This window comes from Tursiops truncatus, chromosome 3 (genome assembly GCF_011762595.2).
Source record: "Tursiops truncatus isolate mTurTru1 chromosome 3, mTurTru1.mat.Y, whole genome shotgun sequence".
Classification (NCBI taxonomy): Eukaryota; Metazoa; Chordata; class Mammalia; order Artiodactyla; family Delphinidae; genus Tursiops; species Tursiops truncatus.
This window is the reverse complement of record NC_047036.1, coordinates 81,129,413-81,139,803: the sequence shown is the minus strand read 5'-3', so window position 1 is coordinate 81,139,803 and position 10,391 is coordinate 81,129,413.

Sequence of the window (10,391 nt, the reverse complement as noted above, 5' to 3'; positions counted from 1 at the left end):
GCTGCCCCTATAAATTAAGTTACACCCTTGTTTTCTTCTATCTCTCTGTTCTAGAATTCTGAGTGATTTTCTCAGTTTTACATTTCTAATTATATGTTTTGATGTGCCTAGTTTACTGTAGAGCTTTTCTATTAGATTTACTATATCAACTATTATATTTTAATTCCAATATTTTAATTTTTATATTAGTCTGTTATTGATAATAACCACAGGCTTTTACTCCATAATTCATTACAGTGTGAGACTCCTAGATGTCCACTAGCAGATTTTGAATAAAAGCATCATGTGCCACTTCCACATGTGGCTCATAAACCTCCTGTCCACGATGCCCCATGCTCTTTCCACTTTCCTGTGGCCTTCAAGATGGTGATAAGAACAATTTTTGAAGCCAGCTACTAAAGATGGAACAACATGTACAAGTCCAGGTCACTGAACAATTACATGTGTAAAGTCAGCGCCAAACTAAAATTCCCACTCTGTACTGTTATGTGAGAAAGAACTAAACTTCTTGTCCTTTAAGTTAGCAAATCTTAATTTGAAAACTCATCTTGCATTGGAATATTTCTCTTTTGGTCACCAGATCAGTCCTCTTTGTGCAGTATTTTCTGAGTTCATCTCAGCCGAGCCCCAAGGGATCCAAAGCTCAGAAACAGGTCATCCAAATGTGTTGAGAACTCTAGACAACAGCATCTCTGTCTTAAAAACCAGCATATGGTTTGGCCAGGATCCAAGTTGTACTGTGACCTCTTTTTACTCCCTCCACCACGTACAAACAGTTTGTTTCTCCTACAAGTGGGCAAAACTTTACTAACTACTTTCTTGTATCTAGACTGGCTTTATGACTCAAGCATGAGCTGTGAGGCCTCTGTTTATATGCAAGGGTTGAAGTTCTAGGCTCAACTCCTGCTTCTGAGCCCAGAATCTCTTAGACTATAGAGCTTCACTTCCTACTTTGACTTCCAAAATATTTCTTGTTCATGTATTTTTTTTTAGCACTGTGATACTGTTTTAACCTTAAAAACTATTTCTATGTATTTGTAGAAGTGAGAGCAGTTATACTTGTGTACTTAATCTAACATCATGACTTCTATAATTTATCCTAAACAGTGAAATCCATGCAGCAATGTATATACAAAGACATTTATTTTAGAGTTCTTTATAAAAATCAGAAATGAAATAAATGATTGACAATAGGGTTTGATTAAATAAATTACACTATTCCACAAAATAGAATATATGCAGTCTGTAAAAATAATTATGTTAAAAATTATTGGCTAAGCTGAACATAGATTAATTTTTTTTAATTTAAAAATAACTGCTTATACTATAGTTCATATATGTATATTTACACATTTGCATGTTTGAGTGCATGTCTGTGCATATACAGTATGTTACAGGGATAGGACATCAGGTTATTTTAGATTTGTAGGCTCTGAAATTGCATTTTCCAAAATTTTTATGATGAATATTTTAATGTCAGAAGACAGGATAAAAAGCTAAACTTCTGAAGGTAATATTAGACTTTCATAGTGAAAATAGAGTTGGTGTTAACTGGCAGTGTATTTAAAAACATATAATTAAGATATCATTTAGATTCTGATCTGTTCATTCTATGGTTTCTGGCACAAAAACAATACCTATGCTTATTTACTTCAGTCTATGACTGGAATCTGGGATCTTGAGCCTGCTGCTTCATCTGGCATATGTTTCACAAACAGATGGCTCTTCCATTATGCTCCAAGTGCTGGAAAACTTGGGCTCTTTCAAGCAAACCAGTAAATTATTTAACTTCCTCATGGTTCTGTTAATGACCTGATAGATCAGCAAAGCAATGAAATGTGTGAAGTGCACTAAGTTAATGATGGTATGAAAAATTCAATGAATATAAAGGGAAGAAACAAACTGAGCAAAGAAGCAGTAGAGAAAAATTTTTCCAACATACATTCCTTACAAAACTCTATGGGAGGGAGTCAGCGGAGGCTTTTAGGGAGCAGTGTTGGCGGGAAAACTTAGGAGCTTCCCAGGTGAAATCTGAAACTGGACCACTGTACAAGGAGGGCAAGGAGAGATAGAAGAAAGAGGCAGCCACTCCAGATTCTAGATTTTATGGGAGGACCAGCAAGATGGTGGAGGAGTAAGATGTGGAGATCATCATCGCCCCCATAAATACATGAAAAATATATCTACATGTGGAACAACTCCTACAGAATACCTACTGAATGCTGGCAGAAGACCTCAGACTTCTGAAACGGCAAGAAAATCCCCAAGTACCTGGCCATGTGCCTGACAGGGTCTTGGAGTTCCGGCTTGTGGTCAGGCCTGAGCCTCTGAGGTGGGAGCTCTGAGTTCAGGATATTGGACCACCAGAGATCTCCCAGGTGCACGTAATATCAATTGGTGAGAGCTCTCCCAGAGATCTCTGTCCGAACGCTAAGACTCAGCTCCACTCAATGACCAGCAAGCTCCAGTGCTGAACACCCCATGCGAAAGTAGCAAGACAGGAACACAACCCCACCCATTAGCAGAGAGGCTGGCTAAAATCATAATCAGGTCACAGACAACCCAAAATACACCACTGGACATGGTCCTGCCCACCAGAAAGATAAGATCCAGCCTCATCCACCAGAACACAGGCAACAGATCCCTCCACCAGGAAGGCTACACAACCCACTGAACCAACCATACCCACTGGGGGCAGACACCAAAAACAACAGGAAATATGAACACGCAGCCTGCAAAAAGGAAACCCCAAACACCATAAGTTAAGCAAAATGAGAAGACAGAGAAATACACAGCAGATGAAGGAGCAAGATAAAAACCCACAGACCTAACAAATGAAGAGGAAATAGGAAGTCTACCTGAAAGAGAATTCAGAGTAATGATAGTAAAGGTGATCCAAGATCTTGGAAATAAAATGGAGAAAATAAAGAAACATTTAACAAAGACCTAGAAGAACTAAAAAGCAAACAAACAGTGATGAACAGCACAATAAATGAAATTAAAAATTCTCTGGAAAGAATCAATAACAGACTAACTGAGGCAGAATAATGGATAAGTGACCTGGAAAATAAAATAGTGGAAATAACTACTGCAGAGAAGAATAAAGAAAAAAGAATGAAAAGAACTGAGGACAGTCTCAGAGACCTCTGGGACAAAATTAAACGCACCATATTTGAACTATAGGCGTCCCAGAAGAAGAGGAGAAAAAAAGGGGACTGAGAAAATATTTGAAGAGATTATAGTTGAAAACTTCCCTAATATAGGAAGTGAAATAGTTAATCAAATCCAGGAAGCACAGAATGTCCCGTACAGGATAAATCCAAGGAGAAACACGCCAAGACACATATTAATCAAACTATCAAAAATTAAATACAAAGAAGAAATATTAAAAGCAGCAAGGGAAAAGCAACAAATAACATACAAGGGAATCCCCATAAGGTTAACAGCTGATCTTTCAGCAGAAACTCTGCAAGCCAGAAGGGAGTGGCAGGACATATTTAAAGTGATAAAAGGGAAAAACCTACAACCAAGATTACTCTAACCAGCAAGGATCTCAATCAGATTCAATGGAGAAATTAAAACCATTACAGACAAGCAAAAGCTAAGAGAATTCAGCACAACAAAACCAGCTTTACAACAAATGGTAAAGGAACTTCTCTAGGCAGGCAACACAAGAGAAGGAAAAGACCTACAATAATAGACCCCAAACAATTAACAAAATGGGAATAGGAACATACATATCGACAATTACCTTAAATGTAAATGGATTAAATGCTCCAACCAAAGACATAGACTGGCTGAATGGATACCAAAACAAGACCCATATATATGCTGTCAACAAGAGACGCACTTGAGACCTACAGAAACATATAGACTAAAAGTGACGGGATGGAAAAAGATTCCATGCAAATGGAAATCAAAAGAAAGCTGGAGTAGCAATTCTCATATCAGACAAAATAGACTTTAAAATAAAGACTATTACAGGAGACAAAGAAGGATACTACATAATGATCAAGGGATCAATCCACGAAGAAGATGTAACAATTGTAAATATTTATGTACCTAACAGAGGAGCACTTCAATACATAAGGCAAATGCTAACAACCATAAAAGGGGAAATTGACAGTACACAATCATAGTAGGGGACTTTAATACCCCACTTACACCAATGGACAGATCAACCAAAATGAAAATAAAAAGGAAACACAAGCTTTAAATGCCACATTAAACAAGATGGACTTAATTGATATTTATAGGACATTCTATCCTAAAACAACAGAATACACTTTCTTCTCAAGTGCTAATGGAACATTCTACAGGATAGATCATATCTTGAATCACAAATGAAGCCTTGGTAAATTTAAGAAAATTGAAATCATATCAAGTATCTGTTCTGACCACAACACTGAGACTAGATATCAATTACAGGAAAAAAACTGTAAAAAATTCAAACACATGGAGGCTAAACAATATGCTACTAAATAATCAAGAGATCACTGAAGAAATCAAAGAGGAAATCAAAAAATACCTAGAGACAAATGACAATGAAAACACGATGACCCAAAACCTATGGGATGCAGCAAAAGCAGTTCTAAGAGGGAAGTTTACAGCAATACAGTCCTACCTCAAGAAACAACAAACATCTAAATAAAAAACCTAACCTTACACCTAAAGCTATTAGAGAAAGAAGAAAAAAAACACCCCAAAGTTAGCAGAAGGAAAGAAATCATAAAGATCAGATCAGAAATAAATGAAAAAGAAATGAAGGAAATGATAGCAAAGATCAATAAGACTAAAACCTTGTTCTTTGAGAAGATAAACAAAATTGATAAACCATTAGCCAGACTCATCACAAAAAAAAGGGAGAGGACTCAGATCAACAAGATTAGAAATGAAGAAGTAACAACTGACACTGGAGAAATACAAAGGATTATGAGAGATTGCTACAGCAACTATATGCCAACAAAATGGACAATCTGGAAGGAATGGACAAATTCTTAGAAAAACACAACCTTCCAAGACTGAACCAGGAAGAACTAGAAAATATAAACAGACCAATCACAAGTACTGAAATTTAAACTGTGATTAAAAATCTTCCAATAAACAAAAACCCAGGGCAAAACGGCTTCACAGCCAAATTCTCTCAAACATTTAGAGAAGAGCTAACACCTGTCCTTCCCAAATGCTTCCAAAATATAGCAGATGGAGGAACACTCCCAAACTCAATCTACGAGGTCACCATCGCCCTGTTACCAAAACCCGACAAAGATGTCACAAAAAAAGAAAACTACATGCAAATATCACTGATAAACACAGATGCAAAAATCCTCAACAAAACACTAGGAAAGCGAATACAACAACACATTAAAAGGATCCTATACCATGATCAAGTGGGGTTTATCCCAAGAATGCAAGGATTCTTCAATACACGCAAATCAATCAATGTGATACACCATATTAACAAATTGAAGGAGAAAAACCATATGATCATCTCAATAGATGCAGAAAAAGCTTTCGACAAAATTCAACACCCATTTATGATTAAAAACCCTCCAGAAAGTAAGCATAGAGGGAACTTACCTCAATAGAATAAAGGCCATGTATGACAAACCCACAGCCAACATCATTCTCAGTGGTGAAAAACTGAAACCATTTCCACTAAGAGCAGGAACAAGACAAGGTTGCCCACTGTCACCACTATTATTCAACATATTTTTGGAAGTTTTAGCCACAGCAATCAGAGAAGAAAAAATAAAAGAATCCAAATCAGAAAGGAAGAAGTAAAACTGTCACTGCAGAAGACATGATGCTATACATACAGAATCCTAAAGGTGCTACCAGAAAACTACTAGAGCTAATCAATGAATTTGGTAAAGTAGCAGGATAGAAAGTTAATGCACAGAAATCTCTTGCATTCGTATACGCTAATGATGAAAAATCTCAAAGAGAAATTAAGAAAACACTCCTATTTACCACTGCAACAAAAAGAATAAAATTCCTAGGAATAAACCTACCTAAGGAGGCAAAAGACCTGTATGCAGAAAACTATAAGACACTGATGAAAGAAACTAAAGAGGAAACAAAAAGATGGAGTGATATATCATGTTCTTGGATTGGAAGAATCAACATTGTAAAAATGACAATACTACCCAAAGCAATCTACATGTTCAATGTAATCCCTATGAAACTACTAATGGCATTTTTCACAGAACTAGAACAAAAATTTTCATAATGTGTATGGAAACACAAAAGACCCCGAATAGCCAAAGAAATCTTGAGAAAGAAAAACGAAGCTGGACGAATCAGGCTCCCTGACTTTAGACTATACTACAAAGCTACTGTAATCAAGACAGTATGGTACTGTCACAAAAACAGAAATATAGATTAATGGTACAGGATAGAAAGCCCAGAGATAAACCCATGCACATATGGTCAACTTAACTTTGATGAAGGAGGCAAGAGTATACAATGGAGAAAAGACAGCCTCTTCAATAAGTGGTGCTGGCAAAACTGGACAGCTACATGTAAAACAATGAAATTAGAACACTTCCCAACATGATACACACAAATAAACTCAAAATGGATTAAAGACCTAAATGTAAGTCCAGACACTCTAAAACTCTTAGAGGAAACATAGGCAGAACACTCTGCCTATGTTTTCACTCATATTTATGCTATGACATAAATCACAGCAAGATCCTTTTTGACCCTCCTCCTAGAGAAATGGAAATAAAAACAAAAATAAACAAATGTGACCTAGTGACACTTAAAAGCTTTTGCACATCAAGGACACCATAAACAAGACGAAAAGACAACCCTCAGAATGGGAGAAAACATTTGCAAATGAAGCAACTGACAAAGCATTAATCTCCAAAATATACAGGCAGCTCATGTAGCTCAATATCACAAAAACAAACAACCCAATCTAAAAATGGGTAGAAGACCTAAATAGAAATTTCTCTAAAGAAGATATTCAGATTGCCAACAAACACATGAAATGATGCTCAACATCACTAATCATTAGAGAAATGCAAATCAAAAGTACAATGAGGTATCACTTCACACTGGTCAGAATGGCCATCATCAAAATATCTACAAATAGTAAATGCTGGAGAGGTTTTGGAGAAAAGGGAACCCTCTTGCACTGTTGGTGGGAATGTAAATTGATACAGCCACTATGTAGAACAGTATGGATGTTCCTTAAAAAACTAAAAATAGAACTACCATATGACCCAGAAATCCCACTACTAGGCATATACCCTGAGAACACCATAATTCAAAAAGAGTCTTGTACCACAATGTTCATTGCAGCTCTGTTTACAATATCCAGGATGTGGAAGCAACCTAAGTGTCCATTAACAGATGAATGGATAAAGAAGATATGGCACATATATACAATGGAATATTACTCAGCCATAAAAAGAAACAAAATTGAGTTATTTGTAGTGAGGTGGATGGACCTAGAGTCTGTCATACAGAGTGAAGTAAGTCAGAAAGAGAAAAACAAATACCATATGCTAACACATATATATGGAATCAGAAAAGAAAAGTTTCTGAAGAACCTAGGGGTTGGGCAGGAATAAATACACTGACATGGAGAATGGACTTGAGGATGTGGGGTGGGGGAAGGGTAAGCTGGGACGAAGTGTGAGATTGGCATTGATATATATACACTACCAAATGTAAAACAGATAGCTATTGGGAAGCAGCCGCATAGCACAGGGAGATCAGCTCTGTGATTTGTGTCCACCTAGAAGGGTGGGATAGGGAGGGTGGGAGGGAGATGCAAGAGGGAGGGGATATGGGGATATATGTATATGTATAGCTGATTCACTTTGTTCTATAGCAGCAAGTAACACAACAATGTCAAGCAATTATTCTCCAATAAAGATGTTATAAAAAAGAAAAAACTCTGGGAAATAATGAGGTAAATGAGAGTAATGGAAAGAAGTATCAAGAAAGGATGAGTTTGAATCTCTGAAGATGCCTGTGTGTGTACATTTAGAAAAAATTTAGTATAGAAATTTCTGTTGTGAACTATGTCTTAATATATTTAAAACAAAATCTAGAGGGCTTATGCAACTAAAAGTTACTGGATTTGATTTCTTTTAAAGCACTATATATAATCTAAGCTACTTGAGTGCTGGGCAAATAACTATCATTTTTATTTCCCAATGTATCAGCCCAGTGTGCTCCATGTAGTAAGTGATCATTAAATCGTTGATGAGTTGAATAGAATGTACTGAAGTTTCCAAAAGTAAAAGAGATTAAAAGCAATTATATAAATGTTAATAATGACAAGGTGAATTCAGGAAATCTGTGCTTTAGTTGAGATAAATCTGTTTTCTATTTGGTTTTTCTATATGGAAAGTACCCTTTGAAAATTCTTGGGTTTTAGAAGATTTATCCTTGCTTTAATTTTTCCTGTGTCATTTACTTACTTTGAAGATCTAAGAATAGTAGGAGTAGAAATGGGTATCTTTTTTTCAGAGTGAAGCATTTTAAAACCCAGCATTTATAAATAATTAATGCATCTTGGCATAGAATTTAACTGATGCACACAAGAGCTGGCCTACCCAACGAGGCTGACTTTTTCCTAAGCTTTGAAGGCAATAATAGCTTTAAGCTTTTTGGGTAAAGAGAAAAAAGAAAGAAAAGCAAGCCTCCAAGTAGGGGACAGCTGTGTTTATGAACCCTGAAGCTCAGCCGATAGATATTTTTGCCTAAAACAAGGCCTGCTAACCGTGGACACATAAACCTAAATCATGTTAGTCCGCCAGCTTCGATGGTGAGACACAGCTGCAACACAGAGCCTGATTCAAACAGCAGCCTTGGCGGGTTTTCATGTTGCTTCAGCTCATATCCATGGGTAAGCACTCTGCAAGGGAGCATGCTGAGGACAAAAAGCATGCTGCCTGGGTACAAAGACAAAAGAAAGAAATGAAAAGAAAATAAAATCTAGGTCTCCACTAAGGAACACAGCTTGTTAAAGGTCCCTTCCTGATATCCGTCATATCAAATATCATCCCTCATTGTGTCTAATTTTCTTTAACCCAAAATTTTGGACAACGGTATTTGTTATTTAATGGCAATGCATCGGTGACAAACTACAGTTAACTCCAAGGTTGTTCCTTTTTATACCATATCGTTTTTATGTCTACAAAAGATAAATATTTTGCATACATCCTATATATGATAAACTATATATCCTTTTATTTTTAGTATTCTCCCATGAAGTATCTAGTTATTCCCCACCATTAACTGAGATACCACGAAAATCTTAAGGAACTGCATTTCAGTAGTGATCTCTATTTTTTAATAGTTGAAACCTGTCTTTAAGCCCAACTTTTGTAACCTATAGAAGAAATAGTCTTGGGCCCTATGACCCACTGTTTTTTTTTTTTTTGTGGTACGCAGGCCTCTCACTGTTGTGGCCTCTCCCGTTGCGGAGCACAGGCTCCGGACGCGCAGGCTCAGCGGTCATGGCTCACAGGCCTAGCCGCTCCGCGGCATGTGGGATCTTCCCAGACTGGGGAACGAACCCGTGTCCACTGCATCGGCAGGCGGACTCTCAACCACTGCGCCACCAGGGAAGCCCCTGACCCATTTTTAAAAACCACATCCCATCACAAGATAAATATCAAAAGATTAACCAGAATTAATACCAGAAAGTCTACCAACCTCACAATCATAATTTCAAATATCTCACAACCTCAAAACATTTTCCATCTGGAAAGTTGTTTTTAATATTCCCACCACTTCCACAATATTTTAATTTCTTTGAGATCACCAACCCATTGATCTCTTCACTTTCTCACAGTCCATCAAGACTGTCATGTTTTCTTTTCTCTCACTGTCCAGCTTAGATCCCATTGTTAATCATTTTAATCTTCACTTGCAAATACTCCCAAATGCCTTGTCTTCCATTTTTTCTTTTGCATTCACTTGGCAGAACCTAAACTTAGTTATACCCAATTATAACATAAACAGCTTAGTGCCTACACAACAGTCATTCCCCATTCCCTTTCAAAAAGAAGTCTATTTATTATTACTACTATTATTATTATCACCATACTATTCTTCATGAGCAGGTAATTTAGGAAAGGCTGACTCAATCCCAGATGTAGGTTCTGACTAGACCAAGCTACCATGTTTACCCATTCCTCTTGCTGGGGAGTGGCTGAAGCTTGAAAATATGACAGAACTTCGGCCAATAAAAGAAAGTTTTCTAAGTGGTTTCCAGAAACAGTGGAAACTCTTACAAAGAGATAGTGGTGTTATGGTACATCTTTTTTTGCCTAGATGTCTGCATATGGCTCCTAAAACTGGGGCAGCCATTTTGTATCCATGAGGGAGCTAGTCATAGAAAATGCCAACATTTGGAGACTAGC